Source organism: Ambystoma mexicanum, unplaced genomic scaffold (assembly GCF_040938575.1).
Source record: "Ambystoma mexicanum isolate Mex_15411 unplaced genomic scaffold, UKY_AmexF1_1 Mex_scaf118, whole genome shotgun sequence".
In the NCBI taxonomy this organism is placed as follows: Eukaryota; Metazoa; Chordata; class Amphibia; order Caudata; family Ambystomatidae; genus Ambystoma; species Ambystoma mexicanum.
The window spans coordinates 27,587-49,089 of NW_027182345.1; the positions used below are offsets into that span (position 1 = coordinate 27,587).

The following is a 21,503-nucleotide window of genomic DNA, read 5'->3' on the forward strand; positions in this document are numbered from 1 at the left end:
TTCAAGGGTTTAACTCAGTGGTAGAGCATAGGAGTGCAGTTCAAGAAGTCCCTGTTTCATAACCATATACCCTCATCAATAGATCCTGTTAAAATGTTTTTCAACCCAATGCACTGTAAGAAACAATAGGATATATCATCATTTCATATAAAAAAAACAATGAACAATTGGGTTTAACTATACTCTTAGCACAAAATCCACAAACTGCAGTAGAGAAGCAGCTACATTTTGCAGAATTTGTGCATTTGACAAAATATTTTTTTTCCATGTTCCAAGATCTACATGTGATACGAAATGTATCAATTCTTGCAATGGAAACCTCACTGTATTTTACCAAGGCAGATAAAGGACATCCTTCGCACCCCATATACTTATAAGGAGGGTTTGGTGGCTGAAAATGCTTTGATTTGATGGTGATTGCATGTTGCTTGCACTTTGTGCATATTACTGAATTAATAAAGGTGAACTTTTCAGAACTGGGGGTATAGCTCAGTGGTAGAGCATTTGACTGCAGATCAAGAGGTCCCTAGTTCAAATCTGGGTGCCCCCTTGTTCAACTGTTTTACCTGTAGAAATATTTTTTTTATTAAATAAATTGAAGAAAACATTTACAATCTTAGCATTTTATGTAATGAGCAACACATTTCTACATTTGAAATACTCCTGATCATCACCTGAAATATAGGGTAAACACCACTAAGCTGTTTATGATTTCTTCATATGATACAAGCTGTGTTTTACATTCACCCAAGTTCTACTGGTGATATTATCAGTTTAAAATAGTCCATTGGAAGCTCATATGAATGTTATAAAACTGTGGTGGAAACCAATAATATGCCCTTAATGAAATGTATTAATTTGTACAGCTGACCAGAAGTGCACTGATGTCATTAGTTCTACAAGTTCCATACAGTTACCCACTCTATCACCTTTTTAAAAAAGGGCAGTTTTCAGCATTCAAGGGTTTAACTCAGTGGTAGAGCATAGGAGTGCAGTTCAAGAAGTCCCTGTTTCATAACCATATACCCTCGTCAATAGATCCTGTTAAAATGTTGTTCAACCCAATGCACTGTAAGAAACAATAGGATATATCATCATTTCATATAAAAAACAATGAACAATTGGGTTTAACTATACTCTTAGCACAAAATCAACAGACTGCAGTAGAGAAGCAGTTAAGTTTTGCAGAATTTGTGCATTTGACAAACGTTTTTTTTCCATGTTCCCAGATCTACATGTGATACAAAATGTATGAATTGTTGCAATGGAAACCTCACTGTATTTTACCAAGGCAGATAAAGGACATTTTTGTACCCCTTATACTCATAAGGAGGGTTTGGTGGCTGAAAATGCATTGCTTTGATGGTGATTGCATGTTGCTTGCACTTTGTACATATTACTGAAATAATAAAGGTGAACATTTCAGAACTGGCGGTATAGCTCAGTGGTAGAGCGTTTGACTGGAGGTAAAGAGGTCCCTAGTTCAAATCTGGGTGCCCCCTTGTTCAACTGTTTCACCTGTAGAAATATTTTTTAATTAAATAAATTGAAGAAAACATTTACAATCTTAGCATTTTATGTAATGAGCAACACATTTCTACACTTGAAATACTCCTGATCATCTCCTGAAACATAGGGTAAACACCATGAAACTGTTTAGGATTTCTTCGTATGATACAAGCTGTGTTTTACATTCACCCAAGTTCTACTGGTGATATTATCAGTTCGAAATAGCCCATTGGAAGCTCATATGAATGTTATAAAACTGTGGTGGAAACCAATAATATGCCCTTAATGAAATGTATTAATTTGTACAGCTGACCAGAAGTGCACTGATGTCATTAGTTCTACAAGTTCCATACAGTCATCCACTCTATCACCTTTTTAAAAAAGGGCAGTTTTCAGCATTCAAGGGTTTATTTCAGTTGTAGAGCGTAGGAGTGCTTTTCAAGAAGTTCCTGTTTCATAACCATATACCCTGTTCAATAGATCCTGTTAAAATGTATTTTTTAACCCAATGCACTGTAAGAACCAATAAGATATATCATCATTTCATATACAAAACAATGAACAATTGGGTTTAGCTATGCTCTTAGCACAAAATCAACAAAATGCAGTAGAGGAACAGTTACGTTTTGCAGAATTTGTGCATTTGACAAAAGATTATTTTCCATGTTCCAAGATCTACATGTGATACGAAATGTATGAATTCTTGCAATGGAAACCTCACTGTATTTTAACAAGGCAGATAAAGGACATCTTTTGTACCCCTTATACTTATAAGGAGGGTTTGGTGGCTGAAAATGCATTGCTTTGATGGTGATTGCATGTTGCTTCCACTTTGTACATATTACTGAATAAATAAAGGTGAGCATTTCAGAAATGGGGGTAGAGCTCAGGGGTAGAGCATTTCACTGCAAATCAAAAGGTCCCTAGTTCAAATCTGGGTGCCCCCTTGTCCAACTGTTTTACCTGTAGAATTAAGGAAATTGAAGAAAACATTTACAATCTTAGCATTTTATGTAATGAGCAACACATTTCTACATTTGAAATACTCCTGATCATCTCCTGAAACATAGGGTAAACACCATGAAACTGTTTAGGATTTCTTCATATGATACAAGCTGTGTTTTACATTCACCCATGTTCTACTGGTGATATTATCAGTTTGAAATAGTCAATTGGAAGCTCATATGAATTTTATAAAACTGTGGTGGAAACCAATAATATGCCCTTAAAGAACTGTATTAATTCGTACAGCTGACCAGAAGTGCACTGATGTCATTAGTTCTACAAGTTCCATACAGTCACCCACTCTATCACATTTTTAAAAAAGAGCAGTTTTCAGCATTCAAGGGTTTAACTCAGTGGTAGACCATAAGAATTCAGTTCAGGAAGTCCCTGTTTCATAACCATATACCCACTTCAATAGATCCTGTTAAAATGTTTTTCAACCCAATGCACTGTAAGAAACAATAAGATATATCATCATTGCATATACAAAACAGTGAAAAATTGGGTTTAACTATGCTCTTAGCACAAAATCAACAAACTGCAGTAGAGAAGCAGTTACATTTTGCAGAATTTGTGCATTTGACAAAAGATTTTTTTCCATGTTCCAAGATCTACATGTGATACGAAATGTATGAATTCTTGCAATGGAAACCTCACTGTATTTTACCAAGGCAGATAAAGGACATCCTTCGCACCCCACATACTTATAAGGAGGCTTTGTTGGCTGAAAATGCTTTGCTTTGATGGTGATTGCATGTTGCTTGCACTTTGTACATATTACTGAATTAATAAAGGTGAACTTTTCAGAACTGGCGGTATAGCTCAGTGGTAGAGCATTAGACTGCAGATCAAGAAGTCCCTAGTTTAAATCTGGGTGCCCCCTTGTTCAACTGTTTTACCTGTAGAAATATTTTTTTATTAAATAAATTGAAGAAAACATTTGCAATCTTAGCATTTTATATAATGAGCAACACATTTCTACATTTGAAATACTCCTGATCATCTCCTGAAACATAGGGTAAACACCTTGAAACTGTTTAGGATTTCTTCATATGATACAAGCTGTGTTTTACATTCACCCAAGTTCTATTGGTGATATGATCAGTTTGAAATAGTCCATTGGAAGCTCATATGAATGTTATAAAACTGTGGTGGAAACCAATAATATGCCCTTAATGAAATGGATTAATTTGTACAACTGACCAGAAGTGCACTGATGTCATTAGTTCTACAAGTTCCATAGAGTCACCCACTCTATCACCTTTTTAAAAAAGGGCAGTTTTCAACATTGAAGGGTTTATGTCAGTGGTAGAGCGTAGGAGTGTAGTTCAAGAAGTCCCTGTTTCATAACCATATACCCTCTTCAATCGATCCTGTTAAAATGTTTTTCAAACCAATGCACTGTAAGAAACAATAGGATATATCATCATTTCATATACAAAACAATGAACAATTGGGTTTAACTATGCTCTTAGCACAAAGTCAACAAACTGCAGTAGAGAAGCAGTTACATTTTGCAGAATTTGTGCATTTGACAAAAGATTTTTTTTCCATGTTTCAAGATCTACATGTGATACGAAATGTATGAATTCTTGCAATGGAAACCTCACAGTATTTTACCAAGGCAGATAAAGGACATACTTCGCACCCCTTATACTTATAAGGAGGGTTTGGCGGCTGAACATGCATTGTTTTGATGGTGATTGCATGTTGCTAGCACTTTGTACATATTACTGAATTAATAAAGGTGACCTTTTCCAAACTGGGGGTATAGCTCATTGGTAGAGCATTTGACTGCAGATCAAGAGGTCCCTAGTTCATATCTGGGTGCCCCCTTGTTCAACTGTTTTACCTGTGGAAATATTTTTTTAATTAAATAAATTGAGGAAAACATTTACAATCTTAGCATTTTATGTAATGAGAAACACATTTCTACATTTGAAATACTCCTGATCATCTCCTGAAACATAGGGTAAACACCATGAAACTGTTTAGGATTTCTTCATATGATACAAGCTGTGTTTTACATTCACCCAAGTTCTACTGGTGATATCATCAGTTTGAAATAGCCCATTGCAAGCTCATATGAATGTTATAAAACTGTGGTGGAAACCAATAATATGCCCTTAATGAACTGTATTAATTTGTACAGCTGACCAGAAGTGCACTGATGTCATTAGTTCTACAAGTTCCATACAGTCACTCACTCTATCACATTTTTAAAAAAGAGCAGTTTTCAGCATTCAAGGGTTTAACTCAGTGGTAGAGCGTAGGAATGCAGTTCAAGAAGTCCCTGTTTCATAACCATATACCCTCTTCAATAGATCCTCTTAAAATGTTTTTCAACCCAATGCACTGTAGGAAACAATAAAATATATCATCATTTCATATACAAAACAATGAACAGTTGGGTTTAACTATGCTCTTAGCACAAAATCAACAAACTGCAGTAGAGAAGCATTTACATTTTGCAGAATTTGTGCATTTGACAAAAGATTTTTTTTCCATGTTCCAAGATCTATATGTGATACGAAATGTATGAATTCTTGCAATGGAAACCTCACTGTATTTTACCAAGGCAGATAAAGGACATCCTTCACACCCCATATACTTATAAGGAGGGTTTGGTGGTTGAAAATGCATTGCTTTGATGGTGATTGCATGTTGCTTGCACTTTGTACATATTACTGAATTAATAAAAGTGAGCTTTTCAGAACTGGGGGTATAGCTCAGTGGTAGAGCATTTGACTGCAGATCAAGAGGTCCCTAGTTCAAATCTGGGTGCCCCCTTGTTCAACTGTTTCACCTGTAGAAATATTTTTTAATTAAATAAATTGAAGAAAACATTTACAATCTTAGCATTTTATGTAATGAGCAACACATTTCTACATTTGAAATACTCCTGATCATCTCCTGAAACATAGGGTAAACACCATGAAACTGTTTAGGATTTCTTCGTATGATACAAGCTGTGTTTTACATTCACCCAAGTTCTACTGGTGATATTATCAGTTCGAAATAGCCCATTGGAAGCTCATATGAATGTTATACAACTGTGGTGGAAACCAATAATATGCCTTTAATGAAATGTATTAATTTGTACAGCTGACCAGAAGTGCACTGATTTCATTAGTTCTACAAGTTCCATACAGTCCCCCACTCTATCACCTTTTTAAAAAAGGGCAGTTTTCAGCATTCAAGGGTTTATTTCAGTTGTAGAGCGTAGGAGTGCTTTTCAAGAAGTTCCTGTTTCATAACCATATACCCTCTTCAATAGATCCTGTTAAAATGTATTTTTTAACCCAATGCACTGTAAGAACCAATAAGATATATCATCATATCATATACAAAACAATGAACAATTGGGTTTAGCTATGCTCTTAGCACAAAATCAACAAAATGCAGTAGAGGAACAGTTACGTTTTGCAGAATTTGTGCATTTGACAAAAGATTATTTTCCATGTTCCAAGATCTACATGTGATACGAAATGTATGAATTCTTGCAATGGAAACCTCACTGTATTTTAACAAGGCAGATAAAGGACATCTTTTGTACCCCTTATACTTATAAGGAGGGTTTGGTGGCTGAAAAGGCATTGCTTTGGTGGTGATTGCATGTTGCTTCCACTTTGTACATATTACTGAATAAATAAAGGTGAGCATTTCAGAAATGGGGGTAGAGCTCAGGGGTAGAGCATTTCACTGCAAATCAAAAGGTCCCTAGTTCAAATCTGGGTGCCCCCATGTCCAACTGTTTTACCTGTAGAATTAAGGAAATTGAAGAAAACATTTACAATCTTAGCATTTTATGTAATGAGCAACACATTTCTACATTTGAAATACTCCTGATCATCTCCTGAAACATAGGGTAAACACCATGAAACTGTTTAGGATTTCTTCGTATGATACAAGCTGTGTTTTACATTCACCCAAGTTCTACTGGTGATATTATCAGTTCGAAATAGCCCATTGGAAGCTCATATGAATGTTATACAACTGTGGTGGAAACCAATAATATGCCTTTAATGAAATGTATTAATTTGTACAGCTGACCAGAAGTGCACTGATTTCATTAGTTCTACAAGTTCCATACAGTCCCCCACTCTATCACCTTTTTAAAAAAGGGCAGTTTTCAGCATTCAAGGGTTTATTTCAGTTGTAGAGCGTAGGAGTGCTTTTCAAGAAGTTCCTGTTTCATAACCATATACCCTCTTCAATAGATCCTGTTAAAATGTATTTTTTAACCCAATGCACTGTAAGAACCAATAAGATATATCATCATATCATATACAAAACAATGAACAATTGGGTTTAGCTATGCTCTTAGCACAAAATCAACAAAATGCAGTAGAGGAACAGTTACGTTTTGCAGAATTTGTGCATTTGACAAAAGATTATTTTCCATGTTCCAAGATCTACATGTGATACGAAATGTATGAATTCTTGCAATGGAAACCTCACTGTATTTTAACAAGGCAGATAAAGGACATCTTTTGTACCCCTTATACTTATAAGGAGGGTTTGGTGGCTGAAAAGGCATTGCTTTGGTGGTGATTGCATGTTGCTTCCACTTTGTACATATTACTGAATAAATAAAGGTGAGCATTTCAGAAATGGGGGTAGAGCTCAGGGGTAGAGCATTTCACTGCAAATCAAAAGGTCCCTAGTTCAAATCTGGGTGCCCCCTTGTCCAACTGTTTTACCTGTAGAATTAAGGAAATTGAAGAAAACATTTACAATCTTAGCATTTTATGTAATGAGCAACACATTTCTACATTTGAAATACTCCTGATCATCTCCTGAAACATAGGGTAAACACCATGAAACTGTTTAGGATTTCTTCATATGATACAAGCTGTGTTTTACATTCACCCAAGTTCTACTGGTGATATTATCAGTTTGAAATAGCCCATTGGAAGCTCATATGAATGTTATAAAACTGTGGTGGAAGCCAATAATATGCCCTTAATGAACTGTATTAATTTGTACAGCTGACCAGAAGTGCACTGATGTCATTAGTTCTACAAGTTCCATACAGTCACCCACTCTATCACCTTTTAAAAAAAGGGCAGTTTTCAGCATTCAAGGGTTTAACTCAGTGGTAGAGCGTAGGAATGCAGTTCAAGAAGTCCCTGTTTCATAACCATATACCCTCTTCAATAGATCCTGTTAAAATGTTTTTCAACCCAATGCACTGTAAGAAACAATAAGATATATCATCATTTCATATACAAAAAAAATGAACAATTGGGTTTAACTATGCTCTTAGCACAAAATCAACAAACTGCAGTAGAGAAGCATTTACATTTTGCAGAATTTGTGCATTTGACAAAAGATTTTTTTTCCATGTTCCAAGATCTACATGTGATACGAAATGTATGAATTCTTGCAATGGAAACCTCACTGTATTTTACCAAGGCAGATAAAGGACATCCTTCGCACCCCATATACTTATAAGGAGGGTTTGGTGGTTGAAAATGCATTGCTTTGATGGCGATTGCATGTTGCTTGCACTTTGTACATATTACTGAATTAATAAAGGTGAACTTTTCAGAACTGGGGGTATAGCTCAGTGGTACAGCATTTGACTGCAGATCAAGAGGTCCTTAGTTCAAAGCTGGGTGCCCCCTTGTTCAACTGTTTTACCTGTAGAAATATTTTTTTTATTAAATAAATTGAAGAAAACATTTACAATCTTAGCATTTTATATAATGAGCAACACATTTCTACATTTGAAATACTCCTGATCATCTCCTGAAACATAGGGTAAACACCTTGAAACTGTTTAGGATTTCTTCATATGATACAAGCTGTGTTTTACATTCACCCAAGTTCTACTGGTGATATTATCAGTTTGAAATAGTCCATTGGGAGCTCATATGAATGTTATAAAACTGTGGTGGAAACCAATAATATGCCCTTAATGAAATGTATTAATTTGTACAGCTGACCAGAAGTGCACTGTTGTCATTAGTTCTACAAGTTCCATACAGTTACCCACTCTATCACCTTTTTAAAAAAGGGCAGTTTTCAGCATTCAAGGGTTTAACTCAGTGGTAGAGCATAGGAGTGCAGTTCAAGAAGTCCCTGTTTCACAACCATATACCCTCGTCAATAGATCCTGTTAAAATGTTTTTCAACCCAATGCACTATAAGAAACAATAGGATATATCATCATTTCATATAAAAAACAATGAACAATTGGGTTTAACTATACTCTTAGCACAAAATCAACAATCTGCAGTAGGGAAGCAGTTACGTTTTGCAGAATTTCTGCATTTGACAAACGTTTTTTTCCATGTTCCAAGATCTACATGTGATACGAAATGTATGAATTCTTGCAATGGAAACCTCACTGTATTTTACCAAGGCAGATAAAGGACATTTTTGTACCCCTTATACTTATAAGGAGGGTTTGGTGGCTGAAAATGCATTGCTTTGATGGTGATTGCATGTTGCTTGCACTTTGTACATATTACTGAATTAATAAAGGTGAACATTTCAGAACTCGGGGTATAGCTCAGTGGTACAGCATTTGACTGCAGATCAAGAGGTCCTTAGTTCAAAGCTGGGTGCCCCCTTGTTCAACTGTTTTACCTGTAGAAATATTTTTTTTATTAAATAAATTGAAGAAAACATTTACAATCTTAGCATTTTATGTAATGAGCAACACATTTCTACATTTGAAATACTCCTGATCATCTCCTGAAACATAGGGTAAACACCATGAAACTGTTTAGGATTTCTTCATATGATACAAGCTGTGTTTTACATTCACCCAAGTTCTACTGGTGATATTATCAGTTTGAAATAGTCCATTGGAAGCTCATATGAATGTTATAAAACTGTGGTGGAAACCAATAATATGCCCTTAATGAAATGTATTAATTTGTACAGCTGACCAGAAGTGCACTGATGTCATTAGTTCTACAAGTTCCATACAGTCACCCACTCTAACACCTTTTTCAAAAAGGGCTGTTTGCAGCATTCAAGGGTTTAACTCAGTGGTAGAGCATAGGAGTGCAGTTCAAGAAGTCCCTGTTTCATAACCATATACCCTCATCAATAGATCCTGTTAAAATGTTTTTCAACCCAATGCACTGTAAGAAACAATAGGATATATCATCATTTCATATAAAAAACAATCAACAATTGGGTTTAACTATACTCTTAGCACAAAATCAACAAACTGCAGTAGAGAAGCAGCTACATTTTGCAGAATTTGTGCATTTGACAAAAGATTTTTTTTCCATGTTCCAAGATCTACATGTGATACGAAATGGATGAATTCTTGCAATGGAAATCTCACTGTATTTTACCAAGGCAGATAAAGGACATCCTTCGCACCCCATATACTTATAAGGAGGGTTTGGTGGCTGAAAATGCTTTGCTTTGATGGTGATTGCATGTTGCTTGCACTTTGTGCATATTACTGAATTAATAAAGTTGAACTTTTCAGAACTGGGGGTATAGCTCAGTGGTAGAGCATTTCACTGCAGATCAAGAGGTCCCTAGTTCAAATCGGGGTGCCCCCTTGTTCAACTGTTTTACCTGTAGAAATATTTTTTTTATTAAATAAATTGAAGAAAACATTTACAATCTTAGCATTTTATATAATGAGCAACACATTTCTACATTTGAAATACTCCTGATCATCTCCTGAAACATAGGGTAAACACCTTGAAACTGTTTAGGATTTCTTCATATGATACAAGCTGTGTTTTACATTCACCCAAGTTCTACTGGTGATATTATGAGTTTAAAATAGTCCATTGGAAGCTCATATGAATGTTATAAAACTGTGGTGGAAACCAATAATATGCCCTTAATGAAATGTATTAATTTGTACAGCTGACCAGAAGTGCACTGATGTCATTAGTTCTACAAGTTCCATAGAGTCACCCACTCTATCACCTTTTTAAAAAAGGGCAGTTTTCAACATTGAAGGGTTTATGTCAGTGGTAGAGCGTGGGAGTGTAGTTCAAGAAGTGCCTGTTTCAGAACCATATACCCTCTTCAATAGATCCTGTTAAAATGTTTTTCAACCCAATGCACTGTAAGAAACAATAGGATATATCATCATTTCATATACAAAACAATGAACAATTGGGTTTAACTATGCTCTTAGCACAAAATCAACAAACTGCAGTAGAGAAGCAGTTACATTTTGCAGAATTTGTGCATTTGACAAAAGATTTTTTTTCCATGTTCCAAGATCTAAATGTGATACGAAATGTATGAATTCTTGCAATGGAAACCTCACTGTATTTTACCAAGGCAGATAAAGAACATCCTTTGCACCCCATATACTTATAACGAGGGTTTGGTGGCTGCTTGCACTTTGTACATATTACTGAATTAATAAAGATGAGCTTTTCAAAACTGGGGGTATAGCTCAGTGGTAGAGCATTTCACTGCAGATCAAAAGGTTCCTAGTTCAAATCTGGGTGCCCCCTTGTCCAACTGTTTTACCTGTAGAAATATTTTTTAAATTAAATAAATTGAAGTAAACATTTACAATCTTAGCATTTTATGTAATGAGCAACACATTTCTACATTTAAAATGCTCCTGATCATCACCTGAAATATAGGGTAAACACCACTAAGCTGTTTAGTATTTCTTCATATGATACAAGCTGTGCTTTACATTCACCCAAGTTCTACTGGTGATATGATCAGTTTGAAATAGTCCATTGGAAGCTCATATGAATGTTATAAAACTGTGGTGGAAACCAATAATATGCCCTTAATGAAATGTATTAATTTGTACAACTGACCAGAAGTGCACTGATGTCATTAGTTCTACAAGTTCCATAGAGTCACCCACTCTATCACCTTTTTAAAAAAGGGCAGTTTTCAACATTTAAGGGTTTATGTCAGTGGTAGAGCATAGGAGTGTAGTTCAAGAAGTCCCTGTTTCATAACCATATACCCCCTTCAATAGATCATGTTAAAATGTTTTTCAACCCAATGCACTGTAAGAAACAATAGGATATATCATCATTTCTTATACAAAACAATGAAGTATTGGGTTTAACTATGCTCTTAGCACAAAATCGACAAACTGCAGTAGAGAAGCAGTTACATTTTGCAGAATTTGTGCACTTGACAAAAGATTTTTTTTCCATGTTCCAAGATCTACATGTGATACGAAATGTATGAATTCTTGCAATGGAAACCTCACTGTATTTTACCAAGGCAGATAAAGGACATCCTTCGCACCCCATATACTTATAAGGAGGGTTTGGTGGCTGAAAATGCATTGCTTTTATGGTGATTGCATGTTGCTTGCACTTTGTACATATTACTGAATTAATAAAGGTGAACATTTCAGAACTGGGGGTATAGCTCAGTGGTAGAGCTTTTGACTGCAGATCAAGAGGTCCCTAGTTCAAATCTGGGTGCCCCCTTGTACAACTGTTTTACCTGTAGAAATATTTTTTTAATTAAATAAATTGAAGAAAACATTTACAATCTTAGCATTTTATGTAATGAGCAACACATTTCTACATTTGAAATACTCCTGATCATCTCCATGAAACTGTTTAGGATTTCTTCATATGATACAAGCTGTGTTTTACATTTACCGAAGTTCTACTGGTGATATGATCAGTTTGAAATAGACCATTGGAAGCTCATATGAATGTTATAAAACTGTTGTGGAAACCAATAATATGCCCTTAATGAAATGTATTAATTTGTACAGCTGACCAGAAGTGCACTGATGTCATTAGTTCTACAAGTTCCATACAGTCACCCACTCTATCACCTTTTTAAAAAAGGGCAGTTTTCAACATTGAAGGGTTTATGTCAGTGGTAGAGCGTAGGAGTGTAGTTCAAGAAGTCCCTGTTTCATAACCATATACCCTCTTCAATAGATCCTGTTAAAATGTTTTTCAACCCAATGCACTGTAAGAAACAATAGGATATATCATCATTTCATATACAAAACAATGAACAATTGGGTTTAACTATGCGCTTAGCACAAAATCAACAAACTGCAGTAGAGAAGCAGTTACATTTTGCAGAATTTGTGCATTTGACATAAGATTTTTTTCCATGTTCCAAGATCTACATGTGATACGAAATGTATGAATTCTTTCAATGGAAACCTCACTGTATTTTACCAAGGCAGATAAAGGACATCTTTTGTACCCCTTATACTTATAAGGAGGGTTTGGTGGCTGAAAATGCATTGCTTTGATGGTGATTGCATGTTGCTTCCACTTTGTACATATTACTGAATAAATAAAGGTCAACATTTCAGAAATGGGGGTATAGCTTGGGGGTAGAGCATTTCACTGCAGATCAAAAGGTCCCTAGTTCAAATCTGGGTGCCCCCTTGTCCAACTGTTTTACCTGTAGAAATATGTTTTTAATTAAATAAATTGAAGTAAACATTTACAATCTTAGCATTTTATGTAATGAGCAACACATTTCTACATTTGAAATACTCCTGATCATCACCTGAAACATAGGGTAAACACCATTAAGCTGTTTAGGATTTCTTCATATGATACAAGCTGTGTTTCACATTCACCCAAGTTCTACTGGTGATATGATCAGTTTGAAATAGTCCATTGGAAGCTCAAATGAATGTTATAAAACTGTGGTGGAAACCAATAATATGCCCTTAATGAAATGTATTAATTTGTACAGCTGACCAGAAGTGCACTGATGTCATTAGTTCTACAAGTTCCATACAGTCACCCACTCTATCACCTTTTTAAAAAAGGGCAGTTTTCAGCATTCAAGGGTTTAACTCAGTGGTATAGCATAGGAGTGCAGTTCAAGAAGTCCCTGTTTCATAACCATATACCCTCGTCAATAGATCCTGTTAAAAGATTTTTCAACCCAATGCACTGTAAGAAACAATAGGATATATCATCATTTCATATACAAAACAATGAACAATTGGGTTTAACTATGCTCTTAGCACAAAGTCAACAAACTGCAGTAGAGAAGCAGTTTCATTTTGCAGAATTTGTGCATTTGACAAAAGATTTTTTTTCCATGTTCCAAGATCTACATGTGATACGAAATGTATGAATTCTTGCAATGGAAACCTCACTGTATTTTACCAAGGCAGATAAAGGACATCCTTCGCACCCCTTATACTTATAAGGAGGGTTTGGCGGCTGAACATGCATTGCTTTTATGGTGATTGCATGTTGCTTGCACTTTGTACATATTACTGAATTAATAAAGGTGAATATTTCAGAACTGGGGGTATAGCTCAGTGGTAGAGCTTTTGACTGCAGATCAAGAGGTCCCTAGTTCAAATCTGGGTGCCCCCTTGTTCAACTGGTTTACCTGTAGAAATATTTTTTTAAATAAATTGAAGAAAACATTTACAATCTTAGCATTTTATGTAATGAGCAACACATTTCTACATTTGAAATACTCCTGATCATCTCCATGAAACTGTTTAGGATTTCTTCATATGATACAAGCTGTGTTTTACATTCACCCAAGTTCTACTGGTGATATGATCAGTTTGAAATAGACCATTGGAAGCTCATATGAATGTTATAAAACTGTGGTGGAAACCAATAATATGCCCTTAATGAAATGTATTAATTTGTACAGCTGACCAGAAGTGCACTGATGTCATTAGTTCTACAAGTTCCATACAGTCATCCACTCTATCACCTTTTTAAAAAAGGGCAGTTTTCAACATTGAAGGGTTTATGTCAGTGGTAGAGCGTAGGAGTGTAGTTCAAGAAGTCCCTGTTTCATAACCATATACCCTCTTCAATAGATCCTGTAAAAATGTTTTTCAACCCAATGCACTGTAAGAAACAATAGGATATATAATCATTTCATATACAAAACAATGAACAATTGGGTTTAACTATGCGCTTAGCACAAAATCAACAAACTGCAGTAGAGAAGCAGTTACATTTTGCAGAATTTGTGCATTTGACAAAAGATTTTTTTTCCATGTTCCAAGATCTACATGTGATACGAAATGTATGAATTCTTTCAATGGAAACCTCACTGTATTTTACCAAGGCAGATAAAGGACATCTTTTGTACCCCTTATACTTATAAGGAGGGTTTGGTGGCTGAAAATGCTTTGCTTTGATGGTGATTGCATGTTGCTTGCACTTTGTACATATTACTGAATTAATAAAGGTGAATTTTTCAGAACTGGGGGTATAGCTCAGTGGTAGAGCATTTGACTGCAGATCAAGAGGTCTCTAGTTCAAATCTGGGTGCCCCCTTGTTCAACTTTTTTACCTGTAGAAATATTTTTTTATTAAATAAATTGAAGAAAACATTTACAATCTTAGCATTTTATGTAATGAGCAACATATTTCTATATTTGAAATACTCCTGATCATCTCCTGAAACATAGGGTAAACACCATGAAACTGTTTCGGATTTCTTCATATGATACAAGCTGTGTTTTACATTCACCCAAGTTCTACTGGTGATATTATCAGTTTGAAATAGTCCATTGGAAGCTCACATGAATGTTATAAAACTGTGGTGGAAACCAATAATATGCCCTTAATGAAATGTATTAATTTGTACAGCTGACCAGAAGTGCACTGATGTCATTAGTTCTACAAGTTCCATACAGTTACCCACTCTATCACCTTTTTAAAAAAAGGGCAGTTTTCAGCATTCAGGGGTTTAACTCAGTGGTAGAGCATAGGAGTGCAGTTCAAGAAGTCCCTGTTTCATAACCATATACCCTTATAAATAGATCCTGTTAAAATGTTTTTCAACCCAATGCACTGTAAGAAACAATAGGATATATCATCATTTCATATAAAAAAAACAATGAACGATTGGGTTTAACTATACTCTTAGCACAAAATCAACAAACTGCAGTAGAGAAGCAGTTACGTTTTGCAGAATTTGTGCATTTGACAAACGGTTGTTTTCCATGTTCCAAGATCTACATGTGATACGAAATGTATGAATTCTTGCAATGGAAACCTCACTGTATTTTACCAAGGCAGATAAAGGACATCCTTCGCACCCCATATACTTATAAGGAGGTTTTGGTGGCTGAAAATGCTTTGCTTTGATGGTGATTGCATGTTGCTTGCACTTTGTACATATTACTGAATTAATAAAGGTGAATTTTTCAGAACTGGCGCTATAGCTCAGTGGTAGAGCATTTGACTGCAGATAAAGAGGTCTCTAGTTCAAATCAGGGTGCCCCCTTGTTCAACTTTTTTACCTGTAGAAATATTTTTTTAATTAAATAAATTGAAGAAAACATTTACAATCTTAGCATTTTATGTAATTATTAATGAACAACACATTTCTACATTGGAAATACTCCTGATCATCTCCTGAAACATAGGGTAAACACCATGAAACTGTTTAGGATTTCTTCATATGATACAAGCTGTGTTTTACATTCACCCAAGTTCTACTGGCGATATTATCAGTTTGAAATAGTCCATTGGAAGCTCATATGAATGTTATAAAACTGTGGTGGAAACCAATAATATGCCCTTAATGAACTGTATTAATTTGTACAGCTGACTAGAAGTGCACTGATGTCATTAGTTCTACAAGTTCCATACAGTCACCCACTCTATCACCTTTTTAAAAAAGGGCAGTTTTCAGCATTCAAGGGTTTAACTCAGTGGTAGGGCGTAGGAATGCAGTTCAAGAAGTCCCTGTTTCATAACCATATACCCTCTTCAATAGATCCTGTTAAAATGTTTTTCAATCCAATGCACTGTAAGAAACAATAATATATATCATCATTTCATATACAAAACAATGAACAGTTGGGTTTAACTATGCTCTTAGCACAAAATCAACAAACTGCAGTAGAGAAGCAGTTACATTTTGCAGAAATTATGCATTTGACAAAAGATTTTTTTTCCATGTTCCAAGATCTACATGTGATGCGAAATGTATGAATTCTTGCAATGGAAACCTCACTGTATTTTACCAAGGCAGATAAAGGACATTTTTGTACCCCTTATACTTATAAGGAGGGTTTGGTGGCTGAAAATGCATTGCTTTGATGGTGATTGCATGTTGCTTGCACTTTGTACATATTACTGAATTAATAAATGTGAACTTTTCAGAACCGCGGGTATAGCTCAGTAGTAGAGCATTTGACTGCAGATCACTAGGTCCCTAGTTCAAATCTGGGTGCCCCTTGTTCAACTGTTTTACCTGTAGAATTTTTTTTAATTAAATAAATTGAAGAAAACATTTACAATGTTAGCATTTTATGTAATGAGCAACACATTTCTACATTTGAAATACTCCTGATCATCTCCTGAAACATAGGGTAAACACCATGAAACTGTTTAGGATTTCTTCATATGATACAAGCTGTATTTTACATTCACCCAAGTTCTACTGGTGATATTATCAGTTTGAAATAGTCAATTGGAAGCTCATATGAATGTTATAAAACTGTGGTGGAAACCAATAATATGCCCTTAATGAAATGTATTAATTTGTACAGCTGACCAGAAGTGCACTGATGTCATTAGTTCTACAAGTTCCATACAGTCACCCACTCTAACACCTTTTTCAAAAAGGGCAGTTTTCAGCATTCAAGGGTTTAACTCAGTGGTAGAGCATAGGAGTGCAGTTCAAGAAGTCCCTGTTTCATAACCATATACCCTCGTCAATAGATCCCGTTAAAATGTTTTTCAACCCAATGCACTGCAAGAAACAATAGGATATAACATCATTTCATATAAAAAACAATGAACAATTGGGTTTAACTATACTCTTAGCACAAAATCAACAAACTGCAGTAGAGAAGCAGCTACATTTTGCAGAATTTGTGCATTTGACAAAAGATTTTTTTTCCATGTTCCAAGATCTACATGTGATACGAAATGTATGAATTCTTGCAATGGAAACCTCACTGTATTTTACCAAGGCAGATAAAGGACATCCTTCGCACCCCATAAACTTATAAGGTGGTTTTGGTGGCTGAAAATGCTTTGCTTTGATGGTGATTGCATGTTGCTTGCACTTTGTACATATTACTGAATTCATAAAGGTGAACTTTTCAGAACTGGGGGTATAGCTCAGTGGTAGAGCATTTGACTGCAGATCAAGAGGTCCCTAGTTCAACTCTTGGTGCCCCCTTGTTCAACTGTTTTACCTGTACAAATATTTTTTTATTAAATAAATTGAAGAAAACATTTACAATCTTAGCATTTTATATAATGAGCAACACATTTCTACATTTGAAATACTCCTGATCATCTCCTGAAACATAGGGTAAACACCATGAAACTGTTTAGGATTTCCTCATATGATACAAGCTGTGTTTTACATTCACCCAAGTTCTACTGGTGATATTATCAGTTTAAATAGTCCATTGGAAGCTCATATGAATGTTATAAAACTTTGGTGGAAACCAATAATATGCCCTTAATGAAATGTATTAATTTGTACAGCTGACCAGAAGTGCACTGATGTCATTAGTTCTACAAGTTCCATACAGTCACCCACTCTATCACCTTTTTAAAAAAGCGCAGTTTTCAGCATTCAAGGGTTTAACTCAGTGGTAGAGCATAGGAGTGTAGTTCAAGAAGTCCCTGTTTCATAACCATATACCCTCGTCAATAGATCCTGTTAAAAGGTTTTTCAACCCAATGCACTGTAAGAAACAATAGGATATATCATCATTGCATATAAAAAACAATGAAAAATTGGGTTTAACTATACTCTTAACACAAAATCAACAAACTGCAGTAGAGAAGCAGTTACGTTTTGCAGAATTTGTGCATTTGACAAACGTTTTTTTTCCATGTTCCAAGATCTACATGTCACGACTCGCTCCCTTCGCTCCCGTTCCCACCATTTGGGGGCATGATTTGGGGTTTATTCCCTACTGGACTTTTCCTCCGAACTTTATGCTACAGTGCTGTGATGATTTGGGAGCGCTAAATCCCTATTTTCCCAGCTACTTCCCTTCCGGATCCATTCCAGGTTTTTGGCAGCCAGCATGCTTCTTTAACCAAATGACTATGCTTCCCAGAATGCCTGGCCCACTGCTCCACCTCCACCCTTGCAACACAAGGTTGGGTGGAGGATAGGTAACAGCTGTGGCGGCAGGTGCAGCAATCAGCACACCCGAGGCGTGTGCTCGTTAAGCAGCTTTAAAAGCCTCAGTCTTACTTCAGTCCAGCGCTGGTCATCGTTTGCAGTGTTCCAGTTTTTGACTTGTCCCTGGTTCCTGGTTCCTTGCCTTTGTACCTACTTCCTTGTTCCTGTTTTCTTGTTTCCTCCGCCCTGAATTTCGGATTCATGCGCTAATTGATTTCTGCTCCCTTGATTTCCCTTTTTGTCTTCCTCTGTTTGCAGGCAGCAATTCTCAGTGCTTTCCCCTTTTAGATGCAGCCCAGTTTGTCTGTGTTCTATATTTCTTTGACTCTGTCCTTTGCTGCTGTTACCCATTTGCCTTAGCCTTCCTCTTAGTTTAGTTTCCTGTCTTTTCCTTGGAGGGGTAGGGAGAAGTTTGCATAGGTTATTTCGTTTTTCCCTGCTCCTGATCCTTACTTTCTAGAGGATCCATTCCATGTTTTCCACTGCACTTCTGCATTTATTTTCCCTTTGATTATTAGGTGTGGTGTGCGGTAGTAGCTAGCTCCTGTGTGAATGCTTATGTTTTCCTCACTATTTTGTAAACACTATTCCCACTTAGGTATTTAGTTTTCCTTCCATTGCTGTTCTAGCCTTTCGGGGTCCCAGTTTCTTCAACAGGATTCGTGGGCTAGCTGACATTCAAGAGGTTTATCTCGTCCTCGTGAGTACAGTTCTTAAGTTCCCTTATGTAATACCATCAAGAGTGTTAGTACACAGATCCTGTCATTGCTTGCCCTCCACGTGGGTTTAGCGCTGTCAGTACCTGTAACAGAAATTGGGGGTAAGGCGCTTGCCGACTTTCCTCGCGGTCAGGTGCTTACCCCACATCCCTTTTCATATATTGGTTTTGATGTCACACTCTATTTGCACTCCTGGGTTCTAGCATACCTGAGTCGTAGTTCCTGGGTGCACATTTCCCTTGCCATATTCGCTGCCTTTGTACTCGCCTGACTAATCTTGACACTACATGTGATACGAATTGTATGAATTCTTGCAATTCGAACCTCACTGTATTTTACTAAGGCAGATAAAGGACATTTTTGTACCCCTTATACTTATAAGGAGGGTTTGGTGGCTGAAAATGCATTGCTTTGATGGTGATTGCATGTTGCTTCCACTTTGTACATATTACTGAATAAATAAAGGTCAACATTTCAGAAATGGGGGTATAGCTTGGGGGTAGAGCATTTCACTGCAGATCAAAAGGTCCCTAGTTCAAATCTGGGTGCCCCCTTGTCCAACTGTTTTACCTGTAGAAATATGTTTTTAATTAAATAAATTGAAGTAAACATTTACAATCTTAGCATTTTATGTAATGAGCAACACAATTCTACATTTGAAATACTCCTGATCATCACCTGAAACATAGGGTAAACACCATTAAGCTGTTTAGGATTTCTTCATATGATACAAGCTGTGTTTCACATTCACCCAAGTTCTACTGGTGATATGATCAGTTTGAAATAGTCCATTGGAAGCTCAAATGAATGTTATAAAACTGTGGTGGAAACCAATAATATGCCCTTAATGAAATGTATTAATTTGTACAGCTGACCAGAAGTGCACTGATGTCATTAGTTCTACAAGTTCCATACAGTCACCCACTCTATCACCTTTTTAAAAAAGGGCAGTTTTCAGCATTCAAGGGTTTAACTCAGTGGTATAGCATAGGAGTGCAGTTCAAGAAGTCCCTGTTTCATAACCATATACCCTCGTCAATAGATCCTGTTAAAAGATTTTTTAACCCAATGCACTGTAAGAAACAATAGGATATATCATCATTTCATATACAAAACAATGAAGTATTGGGTTTAACTATGCTCTTAGCACAAAATCGACAAACTGCAGTAGAGAAGCAGTTACATTTTGCAGAATTTGTGCATTTGACAAAAGATTTTTTTTCCATGTTCCAAGATCTACATGTGATACGAAATGTATGAATTCTTGCAATGGAAACCTCACTGTATTTTACCAAGGCAGATAAAGGACATCCTTCGCACCCCATATACTTATAAGGAGGGTTTGGTGGCTGAAAATGCATTGCTTTTATGGTGATTGCATGTTGCTTGCACTTTGTACATATGACTGAATTAATAAAGGTGAACATTTCAGAACTGGGGGTATAGCTCAGTGGTAGAGCTTTTGACTGCAGATCAAGAGGTCCCTAGTTCAAATCTGGGTGCCCCCTTGTACAACTGTTTTACCTGTAGAAATATTTTTTTAATTAAATAAATTGAAGAAAACATTTACAATCTTAGCATTTTATGTAATGAGCAACACATTTCTACATTTGAAATACTCCTGATCATCTCCATGAAACTGTTTAGGATTTCTTCATATGATACAAGCTGTGTTTTACATTTACCGAAGTTCTACTGGTGATATGATCAGTTTGAAATAGACCATTGGAAGCTCATATGAATGTTATAAAACTGTTGTGGAAACCAATAATATGCCCTTAATGAAATGTATTAATTTGTACAGCTGACCAGAAGTGCACTGATGTCATTAGTTCTACAAGTTCCATACAGTCACCCACTCTATCACCTTTTTAAAAAAGGGCAGTTTTCAACATTGAAGGGTTTATGTCAGTGGCAGAGCGTAGGAGTGTAGTTCAAGAAGTCCCTGTTTCATAACCATATACCCTCTTCAATAGATCCTGTTAAAATGTTTTTCAACCCAATGCACTGTAAGAAACAATAGGATATATCATCATTTCATATACAAAACAATGAACAATTGGGTTTAACTATGCGCTTAGCACAAAATCAACAAACTGCAGTAGAGAAGCAGTTACATTTTGCAGAATTTGTGCATTTGACATAAGATTTTTTTCCATGTTCCAAGATCTACATGTGATACGAAATGTATGAATTCTTTCAATGGAAACC

At 36.0% G+C, this 21,503-nt stretch overlaps 8 non-coding genes across 8 annotated transcripts; all 8 read left to right on the forward strand.

Annotated features, from left to right (window-relative positions):
• The first annotated feature begins 478 nt into the window (after positions 1 to 478).
• TRNAC-GCA (transfer RNA cysteine (anticodon GCA)) lies at positions 479 to 550 on the forward strand. The gene has a single exon. It is a non-coding gene; the product is annotated as a tRNA-Cys (tRNA).
• Positions 551 to 1,430: 880 nt separating this feature from the next.
• On the forward strand, positions 1,431 to 1,502 carry TRNAS-GGA (transfer RNA serine (anticodon GGA)). The gene has a single exon. It is a non-coding gene; the product is annotated as a tRNA-Ser (tRNA).
• A 3,730-nt stretch (positions 1,503 to 5,232) lies between these two features.
• On the forward strand, positions 5,233 to 5,304 carry TRNAC-GCA (transfer RNA cysteine (anticodon GCA)). Its single transcript has one exon. It is a non-coding gene; the product is annotated as a tRNA-Cys (tRNA).
• Positions 5,305 to 11,852: 6,548 nt separating this feature from the next.
• TRNAC-GCA (transfer RNA cysteine (anticodon GCA)) lies at positions 11,853 to 11,924 on the forward strand. Its single transcript has one exon. It is a non-coding gene; the product is annotated as a tRNA-Cys (tRNA).
• A 1,815-nt stretch (positions 11,925 to 13,739) lies between these two features.
• On the forward strand, positions 13,740 to 13,811 carry TRNAC-GCA (transfer RNA cysteine (anticodon GCA)). Its single transcript has one exon. It is a non-coding gene; the product is annotated as a tRNA-Cys (tRNA).
• An 858-nt stretch (positions 13,812 to 14,669) lies between these two features.
• On the forward strand, positions 14,670 to 14,741 carry TRNAC-GCA (transfer RNA cysteine (anticodon GCA)). The gene has a single exon. It is a non-coding gene; the product is annotated as a tRNA-Cys (tRNA).
• Positions 14,742 to 17,535: 2,794 nt separating this feature from the next.
• On the forward strand, positions 17,536 to 17,607 carry TRNAC-GCA (transfer RNA cysteine (anticodon GCA)). Its single transcript has one exon. It is a non-coding gene; the product is annotated as a tRNA-Cys (tRNA).
• Positions 17,608 to 20,728: 3,121 nt separating this feature from the next.
• Positions 20,729 to 20,800, forward strand: TRNAC-GCA (transfer RNA cysteine (anticodon GCA)). The gene has a single exon. It is a non-coding gene; the product is annotated as a tRNA-Cys (tRNA).
• The last annotated feature ends 703 nt before the right edge of the window (positions 20,801 to 21,503 follow it).